Genomic DNA, 12,755 nt, shown 5'->3' with positions numbered 1-12,755 from the left:
CCACGCGCCACATTTTATTTACCCACTCGTGGGTCGATGGGCACTCGGGTGGCTTCCAGGTCTTTGCGATTGTGACTTGTGCCCTGACACTAACCCTAACCCTTACCCAGCCCGTCTCCTCCACGGCCCCTGCCTGACTGACTCCTTCCCGCCCGGCCTATCACCTGTCACCGTCCTCTGCCCCTGCCTGACACGCTCCTCCCCGCCCGGGCCGTCACCGTCCTCGGCCCCTGCCTGACGGGGCTCCTCCGTCGCCTGGGCCTTCCAAGGGCTTGGTGTGGACGCTGGTTCCAGGACGCCCTCCCAGGAACCCGGTAGCAGGGCGGCCGCAGCGTCTCGCGCAACCCAACCGTCCGCCGGCTGGCCGCCGTGGCTAAGTGGCCTGCGGGGGACGTGCTCCCGCTGTGCCGTGGGGGCCCAGCCTGGTGTCTTCTCTGAGGCCCCGCGGCTGCCGCTCCCCGCAAGGGGAGAGCCGCGGAGGTGGGGACCGCCTCCTCATGGGGACGTACACCCAGCTCTCCACGTCGGATTCCGGGGCTCTCTGTCCTGCCAGAAGGCCCAGCTGGCCTGCGGGTCCTCAGAGTGGCAAAAACATCCGAAAACTGAGATTGAGGGTCCGGTGGGTGTCTGCACTTTTGTGCTGGGCACCCCAGGGAGGCCCGGGGGCTGGCTGGACAACGCGGTCTGCTGGGCTGGGGGGGGGGGTTTGGAGGAGCAACTGATGCCCTTTGCACTTTGGGTAGCAAGTGTCTGAGGTGTCTCTGGGCCCTGTGCCATGTGGGGGCGGGGGCGGAGGCGGGGTGGGAGGAGGAGGAGGAGGAGGAGGAGGAGGAGGAGGAGGAGGAGGAGGAGGAGGAGGTGGGAAGGGCCGTGGCCTGCAGTCGTGTTCCCCGGGGTGGCACAGCATGTGGCTTCTTCCACGGGATGCTTGGCCTGGGCTCCCTGCACCTGGGCCTTTGGAGGACTGGCCCTGTGCTTGCCAACACTTCCTGCAGGGACCCAGAGCTGGGAGGTTGCATCTCTCAGCCCTGGGTCGGGCAGAGCCCCAGCGGGCCATGCCCACAACCTCTCTCAGCAGGGGTCCCCCAGAAGGCTCCTTTGGGACCAGGATTCTCTTGCGGGTGACTCTTTAAGGTCTGGCCCCTGGATGGAGGGGCACCAGGAGTAGAGGAGCAGGAAGGGGAAGGGGGTGGCCATGCGAGGGGACACTTTCAGGCCAAGTCCCAGCTTCAGTCTGATCCTCCTGGGAACCCCGGGGTGGACATCACACCTCCTGGTTGCCCCGCTCTGAGACAAGGAGCCGGGCTTCGCATTCCCACAGCAGCCAGTCGTGGGCTGAGGACACCTGGGGCGTTGGGAACTCCCTGGCTTCTCCTTGGTTTAACATCTGGAGCTGCTTGTGAATCGTGCCGCCACACACACCCGAGTGCAGGTGTCTTCTGCACAGACTGCGGGCCTCGCTCTTCTGAATGCCGCTAGCTCGCGACCCACCCACGGGTGAACCTGGTCAGGGTACTTTCTCTCAGGGGCAGACTCTGATCCGGGCGGGCTACCGGTGTCTCTGTTTGCTCCTTTCTTTCTTCCACTTCGGGAAAGGCTTCCTTACTGGGTGTGGAAATCTCCTATGCCTTTCCTCGCCTATTCTGTCAGCTCTAAAATTCTCTTTCGGTTGCCACCCTCACAGATGGATTAGGAAACTCTTTGCGGTGCACTCATTAGTGAAATGACCTCAATGACGCTGGAATCCAATATCTAATCGCCAATTTTTAGCGAGTCCACACGCCAGGGTGGTCGGGGTCCAATGCAGCCCCGGCCAGGCCCAGGCCCCTTGGACTGGGCCACAGGAGGACACAGAGGAGGGTCCCGGCCCCCACGGTAGGTAGAGGTGCGGGCAGTTCTCCAAGGGCTTGGGTGTTTTCCAGAGGGAGGAGATGGAGGGGACTGATTTCTTCAGCGCCCCACAAACCACGCCACCCCACCCCACCCATGGGACACATCCCGAGAGAGAGAGAGACGCCCCATACACTGGCTCCCCTCCCCCGTGCGCTGTGCCCCAGCCCTGGCCCGGGGGAATAGGCGGCCGCCGGGCCACAGGGTGGGGGGCGCAGCTGAAAGGGGTTGTGGGGGAGGGCCGCCCCTGGCTGGGGTCAAAGGGTGAGCGCCCCGCCCCTCCCGCCCGTGCGCAGTCAGCGGCCCCGGCGCGCTGGGGGTGGGGGGCGGGGAGGTGAAGGAGGCCAGGCGAGGAGAGGAGGGGGGCTGGAAGGGCTCCACCTTGGCGGGTCCAGCCGTGGAGGCGCATCTTGTGTGAGTGTGAGTGAGTGAGTGCGTGTGAGTGTGAGTGTGTGTGTATACAGAGACAGCCCCCAACCCCGGCCCGCCGCTCCCTGCCCGCCCCGCCTGTCACCCCCGTCCCTCGGAGCCCGCGGGACGCGGCCGGCGAACTCAACAGGCCCGACCCGGCGCGGGGCCTGGGGCGGGAGGAGGCGGCGGGGAAGCGCAGAGAGGCTCGGCTTCTTGAGCGGGGCAGGGGCGCCCTCCGCCGTCCACGGCCACACCACCCCGAACGCGCCCGATCCCGTCTGGTCTCGGAAGCTAAGCAGGGTCGGGCCTGGTTAGAACTTGGATGGGAGACCGCCCGGGAATACCGGGTGCCGTAGGCTTCTTCTTTTTTTTTTTTTTTGCCTCTGGTTCTGTCGCGTTTCTGGGAGTGCGGGGGCGGCCCGGGGTGGGGGTGACCCCCACCCTCAGCGCCCGCCGGCCGCGGTGCCTGGCGCCCCAGCCCGCACCGTGGGGCCTCCTCTTGTCCCGAGCCGTGACACCGCCGCCACGCGGCAGCATGCGTGGCTTCTGGACTGTCAGGTCTCAGACCAAAGGTCTGCTCTGTGGGAGCCGACACGCTGGAGGAAACCTTGAGAGTCTGAGAGGGGAGGGAGTTCCAGAAGAAGGCCAGGATGTCATTTTGAGGGAGTATGTGACCAGAACTCCTCCCGTTGCTTTTGGGGTTCTATGGGCTACACGTAGGAATCTTTGGTGGTGGCACCTGATGTTCGGGGATCCGGAGTCACACCCAGACCTGCTCCACAGGCCTCCTTTTACTTTTCTCTTCGGATTCATTTTTTTTTTTTTTTTTTTTGAGACAGAGTCTCGGTTTGTTGCCCAGGCTAGAGTGAGTGCCGTGGCGTCAGCCTAGCTCACAGCAACTTCAAACTCCTGGGCTCGAGTGATCCTTCTGCCTCAGCCTCCCGGGTAGCTGGGACTGCAGGCATGCGCCACCATGCCCCGCTAATTTTTTATATATATATCAGTTGGCCAATTAATTTCTTTCTATTTATAGTAGAGACGGGGTCTCGCTCTTGCTCAGGCTGGTTTTGAACTCCTGACCTTGAGCAATCCGCCCGCCTCGGCCTCCCAAGAGCTAGGATTACAGGCGTGAGCCACAGCGCCCGGCCGGATTCATTATTTTTAAAAAGTGTCTCTTATCTCTATTATTGCATTTACTTTTCTCTCTCTTTTCAAGCAGATGATGGGAGTCCAAGTATTAAGGTGACATGTGTTGCCCGTGCCCCCCTCCCCCCCCCGTGTTCTTATTCATTTACCCCTCATGTTGTTCCAGCATATTGTGGGGGCACCAATGTTAAGGACGGGTGCGTTGCCCTCTCCCAGCCTCCCCCCTCGGGTCAGAGCTTCAAGTGCGCCCATCCCCCAGTCGGTGCGTACCCACCCCATTCCTAATGGATGTGTATGCCCATCCCCTCCCCCCACCCGCCCGACACCCACCCGAAGAAGGTGATTCCTCTGTGTCCACTTAGGTGTCCATCGGTTCGTACCCATTTGCTGGTGAGCGCGAGCACGTGGTGCTCGTGTGTCCATTCTTGGGATACTTGGCTTACTGGAACGGGTTCCAGCTCTGGCCAGGAGAACCACGAGAGGTGCCCCCTCACCGCTGCTCCTCATAGCCGAATAGCACTCCGTGGTGTCCACGCGCCACATTTTATTTACCCACTCGTGGGTCGATGGGCACTCGGGTGGCTTCCAGGTCTTTGCGATTGTGACTTGTGCCCTGACACTAACCCTAACCCTTACCCAGCCCGTCTCCTCCACGGCCCCTGCCTGACTGACTCCTTCCCGCCCGGCCTATCACCTGTCACCGTCCTCTGCCCCTGCCTGACACGCTCCTCCCCGCCCGGGCCGTCACCGTCCTCGGCCCCTGCCTGACGGGGCTCCTCCGTCGCCTGGGCCTTCCAAGGGCTTGGTGTGGACGCTGGTTCCAGGACGCCCTCCCAGGAACCCGGTAGCAGGGCGGCCGCAGCGTCTCGCGCAACCCAACCGTCCGCCGGCTGGCCGCCGTGGCTAAGTGGCCTGCGGGGGACGTGCTCCCGCTGTGCCGTGGGGGCCCAGCCTGGTGTCTTCTCTGAGGCCCCGCGGCTGCCGCTCCCCGCAAGGGGAGAGCCGCGGAGGTGGGGACCGCCTCCTCATGGGGACGTACACCCAGCTCTCCACGTCGGATTCCGGGGCTCTCTGTCCTGCCAGAAGGCCCAGCTGGCCTGCGGGTCCTCAGAGTGGCAAAAACATCCGAAAACTGAGATTGAGGGTCCGGTGGGTGTCTGCACTTTTGTGCTGGGCACCCCAGGGAGGCCCGGGAGCTGGCTGGACAACGCGGTCTGCTGGGCTGGGGGGGGGGGTTTGGAGGAGCAACTGATGCCCTTTGCACTTTGGGTAGCAAGTGTCTGAGGTGTCTCTGGGCCCTGTGCCATGTGGGGGCGGGGGCGGAGGCGGGGTGGGAGGAGGAGGAGGAGGAGGAGGAGGAGGAGGAGGAGGAGGAGGAGGTGGGAAGGGCCGTGGCCTGCAGTCGTGTTCCCCGGGGTGGCACAGCATGTGGCTTCTTCCACGGGATGCTTGGCCTGGGCTCCCTGCACCTGGGCCTTTGGAGGACTGGCCCTGTGCTTGCCAACACTTCCTGCAGGGACCCAGAGCTGGGAGGTTGCATCTCTCAGCCCTGGGTCGGGCAGAGCCCCAGCGGGCCATGCCCACAACCTCTCTCAGCAGGGGTCCCCCAGAAGGCTCCTTTGGGACCAGGATTCTCTTGCGGGTGACTCTTTAAGGTCTGGCCCCTGGATGGAGGGGCACCAGGAGTAGAGGAGCAGGAAGGGGAAGGGGGTGGCCATGCGAGGGGACACTTTCAGGCCAAGTCCCAGCTTCAGTCTGATCCTCCTGGGAACCCCGGGGTGGACATCACACCTCCTGGTTGCCCCGCTCTGAGACAAGGAGCCGGGCTTCGCATTCCCACAGCAGCCAGTCGTGGGCTGAGGACACCTGGGGCGTTGGGAACTCCCTGGCTTCTCCTTGGTTTAACATCTGGAGCTGCTTGTGAATCGTGCCGCCACACACACCCGAGTGCAGGTGTCTTCTGCACAGACTGCGGGCCTCGCTCTTCTGAATGCCGCTAGCTCGCGACCCACCCACGGGTGAACCTGGTCAGGGTACTTTCTCTCAGGGGCAGACTCTGATCCGGGCGGGCTACCGGTGTCTCTGTTTGCTCCTTTCTTTCTTCCACTTCGGGAAAGGCTTCCTTACTGGGTGTGGAAATCTCCTATGCCTTTCCTCGCCTATTCTGTCAGCTCTAAAATTCTCTTTCGGTTGCCACCCTCACAGATGGATTAGGAAACTCTTTGCGGTGCACTCATTAGTGAAATGACCTCAATGACGCTGGAATCCAATATCTAATCGCCAATTTTTAGCGAGTCCACACGCCAGGGTGGTCGGGGTCCAATGCAGCCCCGGCCAGGCCCAGGCCCCTTGGACTGGGCCACAGGAGGACACAGAGGAGGGTCCCGGCCCCCACGGTAGGTAGAGGTGCGGGCAGTTCTCCAAGGGCTTGGGTGTTTTCCAGAGGGAGGAGATGGAGGGGACTGATTTCTTCAGCGCCCCACAAACCACGCCACCCCACCCCACCCATGGGACACATCCCGAGAGAGAGAGAGACGCCCCATACACTGGCTCCCCTCCCCCGTGCGCTGTGCCCCAGCCCTGGCCCGGGGGAATAGGCGGCCGCCAGGCCACAGGGTGGGGGGCGCAGCTGAAAGGGGTTGTGGGGGAGGGCCGCCCCTGGCTGGGGTCAAAGGGCGAGCGCCCCGCCCCTCCCGCCCGTGCGCAGTCAGCGGCCCCGGCGCGCTGGGGGTGGGGGGCGGGGAGGTGAAGGAGGCCAGGCGAGGAGAGGAGGGGGGCTGGAAGGGCTCCACCTTGGCGGGTCCAGCCGTGGAGGCGCATCTTGTGTGAGTGTGAGTGAGTGAGTGCGTGTGAGTGTGAGTGTGTGTGTATACAGAGACAGCCCCCAACCCCGGCCCGCCGCTCCCTGCCCGCCCCGCCTGTCACCCCCGTCCCTCGGAGCCCGCGGGACCCGGCCGGCGAACTCAACAGGCCCGACCCGGCGCGGGGCCTGGGGCGGGAGGAGGCGGCGGGGAAGCGCAGAGAGGCTCGGCTTCTTGAGCGGGGCAGGGGCGCCCTCCGCCGTCCACGGCCACACCACCCCGAACGCGCCCGATCCCGTCTGGTCTCGGAAGCTAAGCAGGGTCGGGCCTGGTTAGAACTTGGATGGGAGACCGCCCGGGAATACCGGGTGCCGTAGGCTTCTTCTTTTTTTTTTTTTTGCCTCTGGTTCTGTCGCGTTTCTGGGAGTGCGGGGGCGGCCCGGGGTGGGGGTGACCCCCACCCTCAGCGCCCGCCGGCCGCGGTGCCTGGCGCCCCAGCCCGCACCGTGGGGCCTCCTCTTGTCCCGAGCCGTGACACCGCCGCCACGCGGCAGCATGCGTGGCTTCTGGACTGTCAGGTCTCAGACCAAAGGTCTGCTCTGTGGGAGCCGACACGCTGGAGGAAACCTTGAGAGTCTGAGAGGGGAGGGAGTTCCAGAAGAAGGCCAGGATGTCATTTTGAGGGAGTATGTGACCAGAACTCCTCCCGTTGCTTTTGGGGTTCTATGGGCTACACGTAGGAATCTTTGGTGGTGGCACCTGATGTTCGGGGATCCGGAGTCACACCCAGACCTGCTCCACAGGCCTCCTTTTACTTTTCTCTTCGGATTCATTTTTTTTTTTTTTTTTTTTTTTGAGACAGAGTCTCGGTTTGTTGCCCAGGCTAGAGTGAGTGCCGTGGCGTCAGCCTAGCTCACAGCAACTTCAAACTCCTGGGCTCGAGTGATCCTTCTGCCTCAGCCTCCCGGGTAGCTGGGACTGCAGGCATGCGCCACCATGCCCCGCTAATTTTTTATATATATATCAGTTGGCCAATTAATTTCTTTCTATTTATAGTAGAGACGGGGTCTCGCTCTTGCTCAGGCTGGTTTTGAACTCCTGACCTTGAGCAATCCGCCCGCCTCGGCCTCCCAAGAGCTAGGATTACAGGCGTGAGCCACAGCGCCCGGCCGGATTCATTATTTTTAAAAAGTGTCTCTTATCTCTATTATTGCATTTACTTTTCTCTCTCTTTTCAAGCAGATGATGGGAGTCCAAGTATTAAGGTGACATGTGTTGCCCGTGCCCCCCTCCCCCCCCCGTGTTCTTATTCATTTACCCCTCATGTTGTTCCAGCATATTGTGGGGGCACCAATGTTAAGGACGGGTGCGTTGCCCTCTCCCAGCCTCCCCCCTCGGGTCAGAGCTTCAAGTGCGCCCATCCCCCAGTCGGTGCGTACCCACCCCATTCCTAATGGATGTGTATGCCCATCCCCTCCCCCCACCCGCCCGACACCCACCCGAAGAAGGTGATTCCTCTGTGTCCACTTAGGTGTCCATCGGTTCGTACCCATTTGCTGGTGAGCGCGAGCACGTGGTGCTCGTGTGTCCATTCTTGGGATACTTGGCTTACTGGAACGGGTTCCAGCTCTGGCCAGGAGAACCACGAGAGGTGCCCCCTCACCGCTGCTCCTCATAGCCGAATAGCACTCCGTGGTGTCCACGCGCCACATTTTATTTACCCACTCGTGGGTCGATGGGCACTCGGGTGGCTTCCAGGTCTTTGCGATTGTGACTTGTGCCCTGACACTAACCCTAACCCTTACCCAGCCCGTCTCCTCCACGGCCCCTGCCTGACTGACTCCTTCCCGCCCGGCCTATCACCTGTCACCGTCCTCTGCCCCTGCCTGACACGCTCCTCCCCGCCCGGGCCGTCACCGTCCTCGGCCCCTGCCTGACGGGGCTCCTCCGTCGCCTGGGCCTTCCAAGGGCTTGGTGTGGACGCTGGTTCCAGGACGCCCTCCCAGGAACCCGGTAGCAGGGCGGCCGCAGCGTCTCGCGCAACCCAACCGTCCGCCGGCTGGCCGCCGTGGCTAAGTGGCCTGCGGGGGACGTGCTCCCGCTGTGCCGTGGGGGCCCAGCCTGGTGTCTTCTCTGAGGCCCCGCGGCTGCCGCTCCCCGCAAGGGGAGAGCCGCGGAGGTGGGGACCGCCTCCTCATGGGGACGTACACCCAGCTCTCCACGTCGGATTCCGGGGCTCTCTGTCCTGCCAGAAGGCCCAGCTGGCCTGCGGGTCCTCAGAGTGGCAAAAACATCCGAAAACTGAGATTGAGGGTCCGGTGGGTGTCTGCACTTTTGTGCTGGGCACCCCAGGGAGGCCCGGGGGCTGGCTGGACAACGCGGTCTGCTGGGCTGGGGGGGGGGTTTGGAGGAGCAACTGATGCCCTTTGCACTTTGGGTAGCAAGTGTCTGAGGTGTCTCTGGGCCCTGTGCCATGTGGGGGCGGGGGCGGAGGCGGGGTGGGAGGAGGAGGAGGAGGAGGAGGAGGAGGAGGAGGTGGGAAGGGCCGTGGCCTGCAGTCGTGTTCCCCGGGGTGGCACAGCATGTGGCTTCTTCCACGGGATGCTTGGCCTGGGCTCCCTGCACCTGGGCCTTTGGAGGACTGGCCCTGTGCTTGCCAACACTTCCTGCAGGGACCCAGAGCTGGGAGGTTGCATCTCTCAGCCCTGGGTCGGGCAGAGCCCCAGCGGGCCATGCCCACAACCTCTCTCAGCAGGGGTCCCCCAGAAGGCTCCTTTGGGACCAGGATTCTCTTGCGGGTGACTCTTTAAGGTCTGGCCCCTGGATGGAGGGGCACCAGGAGTAGAGGAGCAGGAAGGGGAAGGGGGTGGCCATGCGAGGGGACACTTTCAGGCCAAGTCCCAGCTTCAGTCTGATCCTCCTGGGAACCCCGGGGTGGACATCACACCTCCTGGTTGCCCCGCTCTGAGACAAGGAGCCGGGCTTCGCATTCCCACAGCAGCCAGTCGTGGGCTGAGGACACCTGGGGCGTTGGGAACTCCCTGGCTTCTCCTTGGTTTAACATCTGGAGCTGCTTGTGAATCGTGCCGCCACACACACCCGAGTGCAGGTGTCTTCTGCACAGACTGCGGGCCTCGCTCTTCTGAATGCCGCTAGCTCGCGACCCACCCACGGGTGAACCTGGTCAGGGTACTTTCTCTCAGGGGCAGACTCTGATCCGGGCGGGCTACCGGTGTCTCTGTTTGCTCCTTTCTTTCTTCCACTTCGGGAAAGGCTTCCTTACTGGGTGTGGAAATCTCCTATGCCTTTCCTCGCCTATTCTGTCAGCTCTAAAATTCTCTTTCGGTTGCCACCCTCACAGATGGATTAGGAAACTCTTTGCGGTGCACTCATTAGTGAAATGACCTCAATGACGCTGGAATCCAATATCTAATCGCCAATTTTTAGCGAGTCCACACGCCAGGGTGGTCGGGGTCCAATGCAGCCCCGGCCAGGCCCAGGCCCCTTGGACTGGGCCACAGGAGGACACAGAGGAGGGTCCCGGCCCCCACGGTAGGTAGAGGTGCGGGCAGTTCTCCAAGGGCTTGGGTGTTTTCCAGAGGGAGGAGATGGAGGGGACTGATTTCTTCAGCGCCCCACAAACCACGCCACCCCACCCCACCCATGGGACACATCCCGAGAGAGAGAGAGACGCCCCATACACTGGCTCCCCTCCCCCGTGCGCTGTGCCCCAGCCCTGGCCCGGGGGAATAGGCGGCCGCCGGGCCACAGGGTGGGGGGCGCAGCTGAAAGGGGTTGTGGGGGAGGGCCGTCCCTGGCTGGGGTCAAAGGGCGAGCGCCCCGCCCCTCCCGCCCGTGCGCAGTCAGCGGCCCCGGCGCGCTGGGGGTGGGGGGCGGGGAGGTGAAGGAGGCCAGGCGAGGAGAGGAGGGGGGCTGGAAGGGCTCCACCTTGGCGGGTCCAGCCGTGGAGGCGCATCTTGTGTGAGTGTGAGTGAGTGAGTGCGTGTGAGTGTGAGTGTGTGTGTATACAGAGACAGCCCCCAACCCCGGCCCGCCGCTCCCTGCCCGCCCCGCCTGTCACCCCCGTCCCTCGGAGCCCGCGGGACCCGGCCGGCGAACTCAACAGGCCCGACCCGGCGCGGGGCCTGGGGCGGGAGGAGGCGGCGGGGAAGCGCAGAGAGGCTCGGCTTCTTGAGCGGGGCAGGGGCGCCCTCCGCCGTCCACGGCCACACCACCCCGAACGCGCCCGATCCCGTCTGGTCTCGGAAGCTAAGCAGGGTCGGGCCTGGTTAGAACTTGGATGGGAGACCGCCCGGGAATACCGGGTGCCGTAGGCTTCTTCTTTTTTTTTTTTTTTGCCTCTGGTTCTGTCGCGTTTCTGGGAGTGCGGGGGCGGCCCGGGGTGGGGGTGACCCCCACCCTCAGCGCCCGCCGGCCGCGGTGCCTGGCGCCCCAGCCCGCACCGTGGGGCCTCCTCTTGTCCCGAGCCGTGACACCGCCGCCACGCGGCAGCATGCGTGGCTTCTGGACTGTCAGGTCTCAGACCAAAGGTCTGCTCTGTGGGAGCCGACACGCTGGAGGAAACCTTGAGAGTCTGAGAGGGGAGGGAGTTCCAGAAGAAGGCCAGGATGTCATTTTGAGGGAGTATGTGACCAGAACTCCTCCCGTTGCTTTTGGGGTTCTATGGGCTACACGTAGGAATCTTTGGTGGTGGCACCTGATGTTCGGGGATCCGGAGTCACACCCAGACCTGCTCCACAGGCCTCCTTTTACTTTTCTCTTCGGATTCATTTTTTTTTTTTTTTTTTTTGAGACAGAGTCTCGGTTTGTTGCCCAGGCTAGAGTGAGTGCCGTGGCGTCAGCCTAGCTCACAGCAACTTCAAACTCCTGGGCTCGAGTGATCCTTCTGCCTCAGCCTCCCGGGTAGCTGGGACTGCAGGCATGCGCCACCATGCCCCGCTAATTTTTTATATATATATCAGTTGGCCAATTAATTTCTTTCTATTTATAGTAGAGACGGGGTCTCGCTCTTGCTCAGGCTGGTTTTGAACTCCTGACCTTGAGCAATCCGCCCGCCTCGGCCTCCCAAGAGCTAGGATTACAGGCGTGAGCCACAGCGCCCGGCCGGATTCATTATTTTTAAAAAGTGTCTCTTATCTCTATTATTGCATTTACTTTTCTCTCTCTTTTCAAGCAGATGATGGGAGTCCAAGTATTAAGGTGACATGTGTTGCCCGTGCCCCCCTCCCCCCCCCGTGTTCTTATTCATTTACCCCTCATGTTGTTCCAGCATATTGTGGGGGCACCAATGTTAAGGACGGGTGCGTTGCCCTCTCCCAGCCTCCCCCCTCGGGTCAGAGCTTCAAGTGCGCCCATCCCCCAGTCGGTGCGTACCCACCCCATTCCTAATGGATGTGTATGCCCATCCCCTCCCCCCACCCGCCCGACACCCACCCGAAGAAGGTGATTCCTCTGTGTCCACTTAGGTGTCCATCGGTTCGTACCCATTTGCTGGTGAGCGCGAGCACGTGGTGCTCGTGTGTCCATTCTTGGGATACTTGGCTTACTGGAACGGGTTCCAGCTCTGGCCAGGAGAACCACGAGAGGTGCCCCCTCACCGCTGCTCCTCATAGCCGAATAGCACTCCGTGGTGTCCACGCGCCACATTTTATTTACCCACTCGTGGGTCGATGGGCACTCGGGTGGCTTCCAGGTCTTTGCGATTGTGACTTGTGCCCTGACACTAACCCTAACCCTTACCCAGCCCGTCTCCTCCACGGCCCCTGCCTGACTGACTCCTTCCCGCCCGGCCTATCACCTGTCACCGTCCTCTGCCCCTGCCTGACACGCTCCTCCCCGCCCGGGCCGTCACCGTCCTCGGCCCCTGCCTGACGGGGCTCCTCCGTCGCCTGGGCCTTCCAAGGGCTTGGTGTGGACGCTGGTTCCAGGACGCCCTCCCAGGAACCCGGTAGCAGGGCGGCCGCAGCGTCTCGCGCAACCCAACCGTCCGCCGGCTGGCCGCCGTGGCTAAGTGGCCTGCGGGGGACGTGCTCCCGCTGTGCCGTGGGGGCCCAGCCTGGTGTCTTCTCTGAGGCCCCGCGGCTGCCGCTCCCCGCAAGGGGAGAGCCGCGGAGGTGGGGACCGCCTCCTCATGGGGACGTACACCCAGCTCTCCACGTCGGATTCCGGGGCTCTCTGTCCTGCCAGAAGGCCCAGCTGGCCTGCGGGTCCTCAGAGTGGCAAAAACATCCGAAAACTGAGATTGAGGGTCCGGTGGGTGTCTGCACTTTTGTGCTGGGCACCCCAGGGAGGCCCGGGGGCTGGCTGGACAACGCGGTCTGCTGGGCTGGGGGGGGGGTTTGGAGGAGCAACTGATGCCCTTTGCACTTTGGGTAGCAAGTGTCTGAGGTGTCTCTGGGCCCTGTGCCATGTGGGGGCGGGGGCGGAGGCGGGGTGGGAGGAGGAGGAGGAGGAGGAGGAGGAGGAGGAGGTGGGAAGGGCCGTGGC

At 63.0% G+C, this 12,755-nt stretch overlaps 3 pseudogenes; all 3 read left to right on the top strand.

Annotated features, from left to right (window-relative positions):
• Positions 1 to 2,541: 2,541 nt before the first annotated feature.
• On the top strand, positions 2,542 to 2,660 carry LOC142875159 (uncharacterized; annotated as a pseudogene).
• Positions 2,661 to 6,509: 3,849 nt separating this feature from the next.
• LOC142875158 (uncharacterized) lies at positions 6,510 to 6,628 on the top strand (annotated as a pseudogene).
• Positions 6,629 to 10,466: 3,838 nt separating this feature from the next.
• On the top strand, positions 10,467 to 10,585 carry LOC142875156 (uncharacterized; annotated as a pseudogene).
• Positions 10,586 to 12,755: the final 2,170 nt, after the last annotated feature.

The sequence above is a fragment of the Microcebus murinus genome, chromosome 13 (genome assembly GCF_040939455.1).
Source record: "Microcebus murinus isolate Inina chromosome 13, M.murinus_Inina_mat1.0, whole genome shotgun sequence".
In the NCBI taxonomy this organism is placed as follows: Eukaryota; Metazoa; Chordata; class Mammalia; order Primates; family Cheirogaleidae; genus Microcebus; species Microcebus murinus.
Note: the sequence above shows the minus strand (reverse complement) of the source record. Positions and strands in the feature narration are given on the sequence as shown.